This window comes from Misgurnus anguillicaudatus, chromosome 20 (genome assembly GCF_027580225.2).
Source record: "Misgurnus anguillicaudatus chromosome 20, ASM2758022v2, whole genome shotgun sequence".
NCBI classification, from domain to species: Eukaryota; Metazoa; Chordata; class Actinopteri; order Cypriniformes; family Cobitidae; genus Misgurnus; species Misgurnus anguillicaudatus.
In genome coordinates this window covers 37563629-37580110 of record NC_073356.2, presented here as the reverse complement: position 1 = coordinate 37580110, position 16482 = coordinate 37563629, and the positions used below count along the sequence as shown (strand labels likewise).

Sequence of the window (16482 nt, the reverse complement as noted above, 5' to 3'; positions counted from 1 at the left end):
AAAATTATGTCTTATGACTCACTCCATTTGTACCGTCATATTAGCCTTCAATCCATTACAATATATGGCGTTTAAAATTACAGTCTAATCTAATTAAATTGAAACAATTAAGAACATTACAACAATATTTAAGCACATCAATACTCAAACATAAATATAAAACAGACATTCTCTATTAGGATACATGTTAAAAACAATCTGATATAGCGTTTATAATAGCTGCACTAACTTTACTATTTTGGGCAAAACCTCCTGCAAACCTGAATAAAAATAAATCACTTTCACTTTGAAAATGATGCGCTGTCACATTAAATCCAGCTCTTAGTGATTTAAAATTTAACTAAATTATGGCTTAGACAATTCTCCTATTTCATGTTTATTTAGAAAATAATATTTTTAACTACGCCTATTAAGATATTGTCCGTCTTACAAATGCAATAGTTGTCAGCGGTCGCTATGCTAATATTTCCTTAAATAAAGCCCTTGCTGTCCTTTTGTATTAACACAAATATTTTTCATTTTTCATAAAACATACAGTTTAAGGAGCAGCATGAACGCTTTTTAGTGGCATGTGAGATCTTACCTTGAAATGGCAAACTGTAGGGCTGTCGATTATTTGTGGTAACTTTGCATAGCAAACGCACCAAACTGATCCCAAACCAAAATGTTGCCTACCCACCCAAATCCATACCCGCAGAATCAAATTAAAAACCACCAGAACCGCCAAATATGTAATTGCATCTACTAGGTCATGTTTGCACGCTGTTTTTTAAAAGTGTCTCAATTGTACTTAACACAAAGTAATTTACAGTAGTTTTATATTAATTTACTTTACATTTTACTACAGTGTTAATAACTAAACGGAAAAGTGCTGACGGTGGGGCCCCCTAGCGTACTCATGGGCCCATATGCCTGGCATACTCTGAACCCCCCCTAACGGCGCCCCTGTATATATATATATATATATATATATATATAGGAGATGTTTCAGAAACAAAGAACTGTCAGTGTCAGATAAACCTTGAAATTGGGAAGATTACATTTATTGAGTTACACAGTAGTTTTCAGGATTTATTCAACTAAAATATATATTAGAGATAGATAGATAGATAGATAGATAGATAGATAGATAGATAGATAGATAGATAAAGGTTAAAACTAAATACACTAAAGAACAGATCACATTTAGAGTCTCAGGATTTATTTTATTGAGTATAAAATTTTAAAAACAACAATGGCAAAGGTATTTATTTTACATGAAGAGATTGAAGTGAAAGGCCAACATATTCATAAATAAATAAAAATATTTAAAAAATGAAAAGAGAATAAATAAATACAAATCTGGAATCATAAATTAAATGAACTTAAATAGTGAGGAAAACATAAAATAAAATAATCAAGTGCAATATCACAATTAATCATATAATATCAAAAGATATCAAACAGCTTCTTAACATTCCAACCTCTCATTTTAGCAAGAAATGCAAAGCAGGTAAGATGCTAAAAGATAAACAACACATATATGTAAATGCACGTGTACAGATGTAACATTTTTTTCACTCTTGGCAATACAGGCAGCTTTTTTGCCCATTTTGGCATTAGCCCTACATCAGTTTAAGAAATAAACGAATATTAATAAAATAAGGATTTAAGATAGGAATCTCCCCTGTATGAGGTCATGTTTTAATATATATGTTGCTAAATACAAGCTAATTTACAGAAGCCAAGAGAGGCCATGCATATGCTTGTTTTCTCATAATCACAACTTAATTTCTAGTTATGTCGACATTACAAAATTTGTATTCTTGAGATGTGATTAAAGCGTGTACTCGATATAACGTGTTGTTTTGTTTGTAAACAGCAAAAGCATATTTTGTTAAATTAGCATGGATGAACAAATGAGATTTTACTTGGATCAGAGATTCACTCAAGCTGAAATAGATTTGTCAATATTTACAATTTTACAGTGATGAATTTAGGGACCGTCTTTAAGTTACTTAATAATATACACATTTCTATACTTTTAACACCATTTAAATTAAAGACTTAAAGGAATAGTCTACTCATTTTCAATATTAAAATATGTTATTACCTTAACTAAGAATTGTTGATACATCCCTCTATCATCTGTGTGCGTGCACGTAAGCGCTGGAGCGCGCTGCGACGCTTTGATAGCATTTAGCTTAGCCCCATTCATTCAATGGTACCAATCAGAGATAAAGTTAGGAGTGACTAAACACATCAACGTTTTTCCTATTTAAGACGAGTAGTTATAAGAGCAAGTTTGGTGGTACAAAATAAAACGTAGCGCTTTTCTAAGCGGATTTAAAAGAGGAACTATATTTTATGGCGTAATAGCACTTTTGGGAGTACTTCGACTCGCCTGAAAAGTCCGCTCCCCTTCTCACTCTCATAATGGGAGAGGGAGGGTGTTACTGCGCCGAGTCGAAGTACTCCCATAAGTGCTATTACGCCATAAAATATAGTTCCTCTTTTAAATCCGCTTAGAAAAGCGCTACGTTTTATTTTGTACCACCAAACTTGCTCGTATAACTACTCGTCTTAAATAGGAAAAACGTTGATGTGTTTGGTCACTTCTAACTTTATCTCTAAATGGTACCATTGAATGAATGGGGCTAAGCTAAATGCTATCGAAGCGTCGCAGCGCGCTCCAGCGCTTACGTGCACGCACACAGATGATAGAGGGATGTATCAACAATTCTTAGTTAAGGTAATAACATATTTTAATATTGAAAATGAGTAGACTATTCCTTTAAAGTCAACAAATAGTCACAAAACCAACGTGTTTATGTGGTTGTCAGCAATAATGCACACTTTTTAGATTTTTGATATTTATTTAAATAAACTAACTAGCTACACGTGTGGTAACGGCGAAGACCCAACTCATATTAGCAGTCCACTTCAAAATACACTAAATATTATGGACAGGCAATTACATTATGACATTTGGATTATCATGTTTTGGATATTTTAAAATAAATTTATTGCCGTATGGGTATTTCCATTAAAGTTGAGAAATCTACACTTAATTAGTATTTTAAATATAAAATAAATCAAATCAAGTCTATGCTATATATAATTATTTTATAGTTTTATTCTGTAAAGACAAAGACTTGTTAATGTTTGATATTCATTTCACTTCGCACAAATTGTTGCCAAATAACATACATTTAAATCTACAGTTACTTAATGTCAACGGCTACTGTCATTTGTGTCATTTTTTACAGATGTGATGTTTGTTTTATTCACTTTAATAAACATTGATTAAAAAAGTGACCAGTTTTAGTCAAAATGTATCAATTTGGTTAAATCTTTTAATCGTTTTAATTCTATAACATTATTTATTGAAATGTAATTGCAGGAGGAGAGAAGGAGTTGGTCATCACTGAGTTCAGTGATGATGATGATGATGATGGATTTGTGAATTTTTCTCTACCGAATGCCATGCTGACCTCTGACATCCCTAAACATCGGATTATTGTCAGAAGTCGGACACGCTTGTAGTTCAAGTTTGCAAGATGGAGGAGAATGTGTGATGTGTGATGATGTGTGTGATGAGGCGCAATGCGCAAAAGGTAAGATGGAAATTAAAACATTTTTCCTGCCAAGTTTTTATGTTTGTCCCTTGACATCATGTGTAAACTAAATCTGTGCTCTTGTAGATCTCACACTGACCTCCACAGTTTTTCAAATGTGTTTCTTAAGCATTATCACTGACCACGGTTCTTTTGTCATAATGAATTTTCTAATAGTTTATAATATTATGTTTTGTTTCTGTTTAGACAAACCTAAAAAATCCAAAAATAAACTCCGCAAAATTTTGAAGACGACGTTTGGCACTGCAAAGTGCCCGTTCCTTCAAAATAATAAAGTGGACACATTGATACCTTCAAATGTGAGTTCAAGGAATCAAGATAAGCAGAAAAGCCCGGGCTAAAAGAAGCCAGAAAACCCCGGCCGAAAGATGACAAAAAGCCAAGACAGAAAGATGGCAAACGTGGGCTAAAGGTTGACGTTAATCCGGCTTCTTTCGATGATACTCCGGCCGATGGCGAGCCGGAGTCTGGCCCAAAGATTTCTTCTATTAGAGGTGAGAATAATGTCATCATTGCTCTCATTATATAAATATGTCTGTTTTCTACAAAAGCTATTTTTCAGTGGGGTAAGACAACACAAATGACTATTTTCTCTGAAAGCAAATCTTATCGTAGACGAGTAAAACAAGGATGTAGTTTTCCTTTTCATTTTTTAATTGTTCATCTATCACTGTTTTATACCTCCGTCTAGACATTGTATGTTTAATCTCTTTTCTGCTATGTGAACATAACCTAACTACTTCTTATTTTTGTGTTTTGTTTTTTTCAGAATCTTTGGCCTCCAAATATGATTTTTCACTGAGTGACGTGCTTGGCGAGGGCAGCTTTGGCAGGGTGTACAAAGGGACGCGTAGGTCTGATGGCAAAGAGGTAATGCACTCAAAACAACATTTAAAGATTGTATATCCTCAAACCTTAAAGTTTTGTGCAGTGTTAGGTGCATGTTCAGGAGGAGAAATAAACTCTGTGTTTTTTGCCCTTTATAGGTCGCCATCAAACTTATGGAGCGAAATAAAGAAGAAAAATATCTGTTTATCGTAAGTTTTCCAAACTTAATTAAGTCAAAAACATAAAATAGATAATAAAGAGTATCCTAACGCAAGAGCTGCTGCTAACTAACTTTAATTTGTTCATTTTTCTCCAGCCTGGATACACCGAGCCGCTCCCTACAGAAGTGGGGCTGACGCTTAAAATGCGTGAATGTCACAGCCCCTTTGTCATTGAGATGTATGACTGGTACGAGGATCCCAACATGATCGCACTCGTGTTGGAGTATCCTCAACCCAGTCAGACACTCTGGGAGTTTTTGACCTCGCGCCATACACCACTCACTGAATCAACAGCACCAGAGGTGGGTAGTTACGAATTACATTTACTTCGTTACATTTACTTGAGTACATTTTTTGGGTATCTTGTACTTTTAGAGTAAATTTAAGAATGGGTACTTTTTACTCTTACTCAAGTACATTTCTAGTGAAAAAACTGTACTTTTATTTTCCTACATTTGGCGGCGTTACTGCGCTACTGTCAAATGGTAATAATTAAGGAATATATATATAAAAAAAAAAAACAGGCCGTGTTCGAAAGTTTCGCGAGACAGGCTGCGTCACCCTTTAGCGCGCGACCGCACGTAGATGATAGCAGAAGCAGATGAGGGCGCGTATGGTTGTGCGAAATATCGGAGGCAGATCATGCGTGGCTTCAAGTTCGGTCTATGTTTTCACTCCAAGAGGTCAAAAAGAATCGTTTCCAGGGCTCGACATTAACGCTTGTCCGGGACAAGTGGATTTTTTGTAGGACAAGTGTAAGAGAAAATTAGTTGTCCGACTGGACAAGTTAAATTTCAATCAATGTTACTTCAGGTTATGTGCCGTTAACGACAGAGCAGAACGCGCAGCGCAAACACCGAGCGGAATATTTAACAGAGAGCGCGCACGCCGACACACACATTTACATGTACTGTTATTGTTACTAAACAAGCTGTGCGCGCATTAAAACTGATCGCCGAACATGTGTGCGTGCTGCGCGACAGCAATTTGAATCTGACAGAGTTCGTCACTGTACATTAAAAATCCCACACGAACATTACAGCGTAAATGCTAGGTTTAAGATTGATTTTATATATATAACAGATAATCTAGATACATTTATTCTAATAAGTTTTAAAACATGGCAATGTTTTGCTTTAGTGTTTTTATGTCAGACAATCATTGAAAAATCTTCTATTATTTTGCTTTAATTGCTAGTCCGGGTTAGGTTGAAGGCTACAGTTTGTCCGGTTAGAACAAGTATGTCTCACTCAAAGTATTCAAATCGTTGACTTTATTAAATGTGCATAGATGTGTGTTTAGTATAATGCACGCACACGCACAGTCCACAAAACGTCCTTTGATTTGAATCAATTCTGCTTATTTAAACTATAACTATTTACACTATTCAGCCGATCTCCTTTCCCGTTATCATTCACCTGCTCTATTCTCCGACACTGCGCAGACTCTCTAGCGGTAAGTTTTGGAACAGTCCATTTCGCACTTAACAACAGGGGTGATCGGATTAGTCCATTTATTAAAGGTGACACTTTTCTACAATCATTGAAATGTGGGAAAAATGAAGAGAAAGGCAGCAGATATAGCATCATTCTTCAAAAAGAGTAGCAAGAAGCAGCCAAATGAATCTTAGTAAAATACATTTCAGTGGCCTACAAATTCACATGATTTTCTGGTCTCTATAGTATTTTCAGCAATGGGAGATATAAATCCTGGTTTAAAAGTAAATTTCAAAAGTTTTATTTGATTAAATAGTTAAAAAAAAACATGAGGTTGAATTATGACTATAAATTTTATGTTAATCTCAATTCATTTTAATTAAAATTCAAATATTGTAGCAATTGTATGTTATACATTATTCTTATTAACACACCTATGATACTTAAAAGTATAGAGATTTTATGTGCCACCAGAGTAACTGCTGGCCCCTGCCTGGCCACCATTGAAAATCCCTTGCTCCGCTACTGATTAGCAAAACACAAAAAATACATTATATTATAAATCTTTACCCGGACAAGTGACTTTTGTGCATGGACAAGTGAAACACAAATTTACTTGTCCGAAGGATAAGTTGCTCAAAAAGTTAATGTCAAGCCCTGGTTTCATAATGTGATGCATGCTTTGTTCACTAAACGAGCTGACATCTCAGCGTACAGGAAGTCAAGATCCAACCTGAAGTGTGTCAGTATGTCTATTTGAACACTATTAATGGTCATTTCACACACTGTCCGAGTTTTTTGCCATACGCACTCTTGTGCAAGCGATGACAAAACCTAGTGTAAGTTAAATCATACAAACAGCACGTTCACATCTGCACATTTCCATATCATTTCCCCACAACTAAACAAACTGAACAGCATAATGTAACGACGTCTTGCATTTATACACAAATCCGGACACCTCACTAATGTGTAGAAAATGCATTCAAATAAAAACGGGATTGTATTTTATTTAAATCCTTCCTAAAGAATGAATGAATAAAAATAAAAGAATAAAGTTTGATTTTAAAGAAATAATAAATGTAGAGTTGATTTGCACAAACAGGTAAATTCCATATAAAAATTCTAAAATTATCATTTTTTATTAAACTCCTGTTTATGTTCAGTAATTGCACTTTAATGACAATGAAAATAACCTATTCATATAAAAACATGTTAACAAACAGACACGCACGTTCTTTTTTGTTTACTGTTTGCATGTTTAAAGGCAGATGCTGAAAGTTTGTGTTGTGAACATGAAAATAAATACAGAGTTAACCGTCAGAAAGACATCTGTGTGTGTGTGTGTGTGTGTGTGTGTGTGTGTGTGTGTGTGTGTGTGTGTGTGTGTGTGTGTTTGTGTGTGTGTGTGTTTGTGTGTGTGTGTGTGTGTGTGTGTGTGTGTTTGAGATATTTTTCTCAAATGACACATTATTTGATGTTAATGTTGCAGGACTGAGATAGGCTGCTTTACTTGTATATAAGCAGAACAATGAGACTTTTAAGGAGAGGTTTGTGAAAACACTCCAAGTAGTCTGAAATTCAGTGCTTTTGCGCTACTTCACTATCAGAACGGAAGTAACGAGTAACTAACTACTTGAGTAGTTTTTTATCTTATACTTTTTTACTCTTACTCAAGTAAATAATTAGATTTGATACTTTTACTTGAGTACAGATTTTGGGTACTCTACCCACCTCTGAACAGCACGACCCCTAATGTACCAGGCTGTAGAAGCGGTGCAACACTGTCTGGATCATGGCGTTTTCCATGCTGACGTCCATCTTGGGAACTTCTTTTGGACCGAGTGAACATGAAGCTGACCTTGATCGACTTCGGCGTTGGAAATCTACTTACGGACGACAGCTATGATTCAAAAGGGTTTAAAGGTGAGCTGGAGTTTTTCTGCTGTTAGTGACTTATTGATCATGTGACCCTTTTACTAAATGACTTTTGCCTGCAGGAGCTCTGCAATGCACCCCACCTGAGGTCCACGCCAAGGCCAAGTACTACGCCATGCAAGCAAACATCTGGGCATTAGGAGTGTTGCTGTATGCCATGGTGCATAAAAGTTACCCTTACCTGAAGAAAGCGACAAAATCTCACAAGCTTCAGTTTAACGAGAAACATTTATCAAAGGGTGAGTATGATGGACAATATTATCATCATATGACAGCTCTTTGGGTTATTGTCATTTGTGTGTCATGACTAACAAGCTCTCTCCTAAAACTTGTACAGAACTCTGTGATCTGATTAAACGGTGCTTAGACATGAATCCAGCTAAACGGCCGTCGATCCAGGAGATCTTAGACCATGACTGGTTTAAGATGGACTAGAAAGAAGAAAGGCAGTAAAATGGATTCAGTCCATCAGATACACAGTGTGAGGTAACAGACAGATTAGGAAACTACATTTGCAGTTAGTCTTGTAAGAGAGACGTGAAATAATGTCTTTGTGTAGTTAGATTTATGTAGAGTAGTAAGATTGAGCTTTAAAAGTGTAAATGCCAACATGTTCTTACTTTCTTTTATTTAGATTTTGTCAAGAATCATCCAGACTGCTACAAACAGATACTGAGCTCCTGTATAGCTTAGTGGCAGAGCATTGTGTAGGGGGGACAAATCTGGCCCCATCCATCCGTTTGGCCCAACAACGGAATCCAAACGGCATGGCCGAGGATAGCGTGTTCTGTCTTTTCCGGCGCTTGCAGGTGACGTTTTGGCATTTATGCAATTTTGTATTATTATCTGACTCCAAGATAAAGTTAATATAAATCGGATTGATAATTACTTTAAACAGTTACAGAATTTGGGTGGATGTTTGGTTATTCTTGTTTAGCCCTACTTGTTATTGCATCCGTTCGTTCGGCTACTCATGTCGCTTTGGACTCACGCACCGGCCGTTTATTAATATTTAATAATCATGCGGGGCGGGCCCACGATCAAAACCGAATCAGGCTTGGTCGCTGCTAGAGGTTAGACTGTATGTTCAGAAGGCCGCCTTTTACGCGTGCTCATCTCTGAACATACTTTATTTAGTCCCCATAGAGGTCCACTTAATTATTACAATATTTATTTCTAACCAGAGGCTCACGACCACTATCATAAAACAAACTGACCGTCTTCTCCAATGATAGCTTTGTATAATCGTGCCATAATTTAATATGCAACTTAGATAGATTAATAATGAAATAACCAGAGGCTGAGGCTCATCTGATTTAGAGTGGTCAGACAACATTTACTTGTTACTCTAAACAGGAAGTTAGCCTCCACGCATCTAATTTAACTTAAACTAGCTGATGTACTACTATGCCATCTAGTCTGGGATTTTGGTCCGTAATACTAGCCTGATTTTAAGACATTGTATATTTTTTATTTTTCTTGTCAAAAATGACAATCGTTTTGCTAGATAAGACCCTTATGCCTCGTTTGGGATTGTTTATAGTCCTTTGAAACTCCGTTGAAAAAAACTGTTAAGTGTTGAGTTAAGTATTAAATGTTGGGTTCTATTAAAGTCCATTAAAATTAGAAAAATTCTGCAATGTTTTCTTCAAAAAACATAATTTCTTCTTGACTGAACAAAGAAAGACATCAACATTTTGGTGGTGAGTAAATTATCTGGATTTTTCTTTTAAGAAAATGGACAAATCCTTTAACATAACTTTACTCAAACAATATCAAGGAAAACAAATATGATGGAAGTATTGCGATGAATGATAAAGAAGATATTTTAATAAATGATGGTAAGCACACAGTTGATGGTACCCATTGATTCCATTGTTTTGTTTTTCCTACTATGGAGTTCAATGGTTACAATCAGCTGTGTGTTCACCATCATTTATCAAAATATATTGTTTTGTGTTCATCAGAAAAAAAGAATTTCATACGGGTTTAATACAACCATTTTTGGGTGAACTATCCCTTTAATTAGGAGCCCGCTGACCAGGCGTGAAATCTGATTGGGCAAGAATCCCTGAACCGTATTATTGACACGTCAATATTATATATTATACTAATACATTTCGTTTTCATTGAAATTAATTAAACCACATGTGTGTAGTTAAAATAGTAAACATTTGTGTAAAAAACAGCCCTATTTTTTAACCCGTGCACATGGGCGGAAATCCCGGGGGGGACAGGACCCCCCCTATCTGAGGGTTGTCTCCCCCTAAAATATCATTAGAATATGTGTATTGAAAATAATTTAATGATTTATAATACTTAAAATAGATGTGTAAGAAGTGAAACAATACAAATGCAAACGGAGCAACAACAAAAAACTTTTAAACATTTTGATTCCCCCTCCCTTGCCTCACAGTGGTTTGGTCCACTGCCCGCGCCCCTTTTACCTCACCGGTCACCACCGACACACATTCCGGTGGTAGAGAAGTGTACGGAGCCGACGCGTTAATCAGCTATATACAATACAACGTTTCACATCACTTATCAGTTTATCCCACTGATCTATATAAATGACTGGATTGCGCATAGAACGCTTAACGTAACAGCGTGAGTTGAAGCCAGCGCAGAGTTCGAGCCGCCATCTTGGTATACCCAACCGTCAGAGGGTGTCATTGACTTCCATTCAAAATCATGTTTTAAATTCACCCGCTTTACAGCGTATCAGTCACGCAAGATTATTTTTAGGATATGTGTACGTAAATTAACTGTTAATTCTGGTGTTATTTTCAATGTTTATGTTTTAATCGGGCAGGAAAATTGATTTATAAAAAACCGTTAAGGTGAGTGTGTCTGCTGCGTTCTGTTAATGACACGGGTATAAATAAAGTTTTTTTTTAAATTCAGCTACACGGTCAGCGTTATTTCTCTAAATAAGTTGTAAGTTTAGATAACATAAAACCAGCAAATTATTGCATGAAAATACGGTACAAAGTATGATTATTTATATAGATTTCGGAATGAGCACGTTTGTCATTAATACTAAATGCTGCGGTCTGTCTGCTGATCTGATACTGTAATGAAGATGAATGTATAATAACTGATTAAAAACTAAAATGTACAACTTTCAGTAAATAACTATGTACATGCTTAGGACGTTTGTGTTGTAATAATGTACAGGGTAACTTCAGATATAAAAACGAAGACTTGTAAAGTGATGTTTTATCATTAAAATCTGATCGCGTCCATTGATTTTATGGAATGTTTGGGTATACCAACATGGCGGCGCGGTGGCTTCACAGTTTTGACGTCATGCGCAATCCAGTCATTTATATAGATCAGTGGTTTATCCTCATATGTTTTAAAACTGGACTATGTTGACATATAAACATGAACATATTTCGTTTTCTGAGAACAGAACATTTTTATGCATTCATGCAGAGGTGAGGCAGAGCTGAAAGTAACAAATTACATTTACTCACCTTGCTGTAACTGAGTTTTTTGTGTACTTTTACTTTAAGTAGTTTTTAATATCTGTACTTTACTTTTACTTAAGTATGTGTAAAGTATTGTAGGCTACTTCGCTACATGTTAAAACATATCCTTTACTGAGTAAAAATAAATATAAAAGTAAGGTGATAAAGACGCGCCACGGTCGGATGATTGATTGATGGGCGGGGGAACGCGCAAAAAGAACCATGGAGAGGGACGAGACAGGCGCGGGCTAATGCAGACCCTCAATTCAATTCTTATGAAAGAAACCCCTGGCCTTTGACGCAAAGCGATTGTTTCATTCAATTAGGGTTCATGCTCTTGAGTACGGAGTTTGAGAATTGCCGACCGGGTTTTAACCGCTAATTTGCACGATGCGTTTTTAATACATGCGCATTATCTTCCGAGGTCTAGCAGCTTCGCGTCAAGTCAAACAATTTAAGAACGTACTCGAGAATGCGCATGTCATTAGACATTGCAGAGAGAGAGAGAGAGAGCGCGAGAGAGAGAGATTGAAAGACATCAGGTACACAGGTCTGGGAGCTAATAAACGTGTAAAGGATGTATAGTGTATAGCCATGGCACTCATCTCATTATATGCTCATTTATGTATATAGTTTAATAACATAATGTATGTTACCAGCAATACATCAATTACAACCTTCATATAATGATTGTATTTACTAGCTGCTGACCTCATATTATTTTTGCTTCAAAAGTGCATAACTCACCTGTAAAACTCATTAAATAATTCCATAAATGTTTCTTAGTTATAAAAAAGCTTTTTATTTTATTAACATTTGTTATTGCACTTTAATTGTAGAGATGTTTACAATTAAAAACATAGTTTGAGATGTATATATCCTTCCTTTGTGAACTATACTAGAAACCTCTCCCCGCTGTAAAAAAGTAACTTTACTCTTAAAATTAAAATGACTTACTTTTTACTTGAGTAGATTTTTAGACCAGTAACTTTACTTTTACTTAAGTAAAATGTTATTAAAGTAACTTTCCTTTTACTTAAGTAAAATATTATTAAAGTAACTTTACTCTTACTTAAGTAGAAAATTTTATTACTCTTTTCACCTCTGCATTCATATGTATTAAAATTAAATTTGCGTCCGTTCATAGAGAAAGAGAAACGTTTTCTATCTGTACCCATTTCCTTGCAAGTACAATTTTGCCTGTATTATTGGTGTCCCCTTCAAAAATTGTTCTTGAAAAATTTTATGTTTATTGTCCCCCCCAACATTTAGATGAGATTTTCGCCCCTGCCCGTGCAGACGGGCAGACATGGCCACGCCCACTGTTATATAAATATATGTATATTATTTAACGTCTTTACTCTGAGGCGCCTCAATTAATATTCAGTCATACTGCGCCATCTAGTGGACAACAATGAACTTTACAACAAATGGTTCTTACAGAAAGTAAGCCAGAGGACGGAGATGTTTGAGAAACACAGTTCAATAAACCCTAAAATCTGAAACCAAAGCTCACATTTATTAAATAATAAAGCAGTTTACATGATTTATTCAACTAATAGATAGATAGATAGATAGATAGATAGATAGATAGATAGATAGATAGATAGATAGATAGATAGATAAAGGTTAAAACTAAATATCCTAAATACACTGAAGAACAGATCACATTCAGTCTCAGGATTTATTTTATCGAGTATAACATTTTAAAAACAACAATGGCAAAGGTATTTATTTTACATGAAGAGATTGAAGTAAAAGGCCAACATGTTCATAAATAAATAAAAATATTTTAAAAATGAAAAGAGAATAAATAAATACAAATCTGGAATCATAAATTAAATGAACTTAAATAGTGAGGAAAACATAAAATAAAATAATCAAGTGCAATATCACAAAAAATTATATAATATCAAAAGATATCAAACAGCTTCTTAACATTACAACCTCTCATTTTAGCAAGAAATGCAAAGCAGGTAAGATACTTAAAGTTAAACAACACATATATGTAAATGCACGTGTACAGATAGACACCAGGGGGTGCTCGTGTAACATTTTTTCTCTCTTGGCAATACAGGCAGCTTTTTGCCCATTTTGGCATTAGCCAAATAGCTACATCTGTTTAAGAAAAAAACTAATATTAATAAAACAAGGATTTAAGATAGGAATCTCCCCTGTATGAGGTCATGTTTTAAGCCAATTTACAGAAGCCGAGAGAGGACTTGCACTATTATTAGTTTTGCTTGCTTGTAGGGCTGCACGATTCGGAGAAAAATCTAATTGCGATTTTTCTGATCAAAATTGCGATTCGCGATTTTAAAGTGCGATTCATTAGTATATAATAATTTTTAGTTTTAGTTTTATTAGTTTATAATAACGTGGACAGTCCCTTTTAATAAAAAGAGCAGCTTTAGCCTGTACGGCTAATTTCCAGCTGTAGTCCCCGGCCAGAGTGTTAATAGGCATACATCAAACAAATACATTACAGTTATATTACAACAAAACTAAACAAAAGAGAATAAAATATACAATCCTGCGACACACAATTTAGACAAGCACAGTCAAAAAGCACCAATTACAAAAACATAAAACCTGTTACATACATGGGAGCAGTACAGATTTCACATATAATTATGCAGGAGCCACATTAAAACACATACATAACCAAACATTAAAGCAGCCAACAAAGATCTAACAGCAGCAGCATGACCATGTCACATCAAATGCCCATCACATCTGTCTGATTAATGTGTGCATTTATAATTGACGGATAGCCAGCTTTTAAGATGTGTAGTAAAGACGGACTATGTATGTAGGTCTTTAATTGTGGTGGGCAATGAATTCCAGTTTTGTATTGCTGTAACAGAAAATGATAATTGACCAAATGTGCTTTTCCTAAATGGGATTAAAAGATCACCTCGTGTAGTGCTTCTGGTGATCTGACTGCTATTTTTACGTTGGATTATAAATGAATTAAGAGGAGTAGGAGCCTTATTATGCAGAATTTTATAAACCAGACAGATATTTTTGTATTTAATTACATCTTCCCAGCTTAACAGTTTATGGTCATCAAGAATGATACAATGATGTGAACTGTTAGGCTTCTGGGCCAATACTTTAAGAGTTTTTTTATAAAGAATTGCTATTGGCTTTAGTGATAAGCTATTTATTTGTCCCCAGCTTGTCAGACAATATGTCAGATGTGACACAATCATGGCATCCATAAATAATTTAGCAGCATTAAAAGTAAGTGCATTTCTAATATATCTAAAATTTGCTAATGTAAACTTAACCCTATTGCACACTTTCTTAATATGAGGTTTAAAAGAGAGATTAGAATCAATAATAACACCCAAATACTTAAATTGTGGCACAATACTGATGTTTTGACCTGAGATCATTATATTTGACACAATATTACTTTGTCTCTTTGTGAAAAACATTCCCACTGTTTTATTTACATTTAGTTGAAGACACGAACGATTTAGCCAATTAGTAATGTGATCCATAGCTATGGTCAGTTTGGCAGCAGCCAGATGTTCTGTCTTGGCATGCACATATATTACAGTATCGTCCGCATACATTAATGTACTGATATCTGGACAAACTGATGGCAGATCATTAATATATAAACTAAACAAAAGCGGGCCAAGTATCGAACCTTGTGGTACCCCTGTAGATAAATTAAGAACTGATGAACGATAATTATTAATGGAAACATATTGAGTTCTACCAGTTAAATATGACTCAATCCATTTGATTGCAGAAGGGGAAAAATTAAAAGTAGATAATTTGGCAATAAGTACCTGATGGTTAACTGTGTCAAAAGCTTTACGCAGGTCTAAAAACACAGCACCAACAACACCTCCCTTGTCAACCATTGCTCGGACAGTTTCTACAAAGAAACAATTGGCAGTTTCTGCAGAGTGATGGGCCCTGAAGCCAAACTGCATCGGATGAAGAGTAAATGGACTATTATTAAGAAAAGAAACAAGTTGCTCTGATACACATTTTTCAGCAACCTTGGAGACCACAGGTAAAATACTGATTGGGCGGTAATTAGATAAAATTAGAGGGTCATTTGACTTAAATATAGGAGATACAATTGCAGTCTTCCAAATAGTTGGGAATATCCCCTGTAATACTGACTGGTTAACAATATGTGTGATAGGGTAGGCTAGATGTTCATTCAGGGATTTAAGCATTTTAGAATCCATTCCATAAATATCTTTTGCTGTTGAGTTTTTAAAAGAATTAATAATTGCCTGAGTTTTAATTTCAGAAATAGGTTGAATGATAAAAGATGGCTTACTTTTATCTATTTCAACAATATCTCCATTTATTGGAGGAAAATTCACTGCAATTTCATTCACAGAATTAATAAAATATTCATTAAAAGCTATAGCTATTTCAGATGGATCTTGTATCAATTTACCATTCAAATTCAGTTCTACCCGGTTTCTAAGCCTATAGCTAATTCCCATCACATTCTTAATCTGTTCCCAGATCAGCTTTGTATTACCCTTTCCCTCATTAATAATTTTTATAAAAAAGTTAGCTTTAGCTTTTCTAATTACTTTGACTACTTGATTACGTAGTGAGGTGAACCTATACCTATCACTATTTAACTTTGTTTTTAATGATCTTTTTAAAGCAAAATCCCTTTCTTTCATCAGATTAAAAATGTCATTATTAAGCCAGGGGAGTGCATTTGTTTTTTTCTTTCCTTTTACCTTTCTAGTAAACTCCTTAACTAAACTTTGTAGCTTGGTTGCAAACATCTTGCTGACTTCGTCTATATTGATCCCGGTAAGAATATCTGACCATTTAGTCTGCTGTACTGCCCTTTGAAAATTATCCATTTCATTCTTTGGGATCCTAAGTTGCTCCACAGATTTATTAGAATGATGAAAACGTTTTTTTGTAAGTTTTCTTGACAGTAATGTCAGATTATGGTCAGACAGTCCAG

At 35.0% G+C, this 16482-nt stretch overlaps 1 long non-coding RNA gene across 1 annotated transcript; it reads left to right on the top strand.

Moving 5' to 3' along the window:
* Positions 1 to 8296: 8296 nt before the first annotated feature.
* Positions 8297 to 8748, top strand: LOC141351575 (uncharacterized). The gene is made up of 2 exons (XR_012359878.1): positions 8297 to 8526; positions 8675 to 8748. It is a non-coding gene; the product is annotated as an uncharacterized lncRNA (long non-coding RNA).
* The last annotated feature ends 7734 nt before the right edge of the window (positions 8749 to 16482 follow it).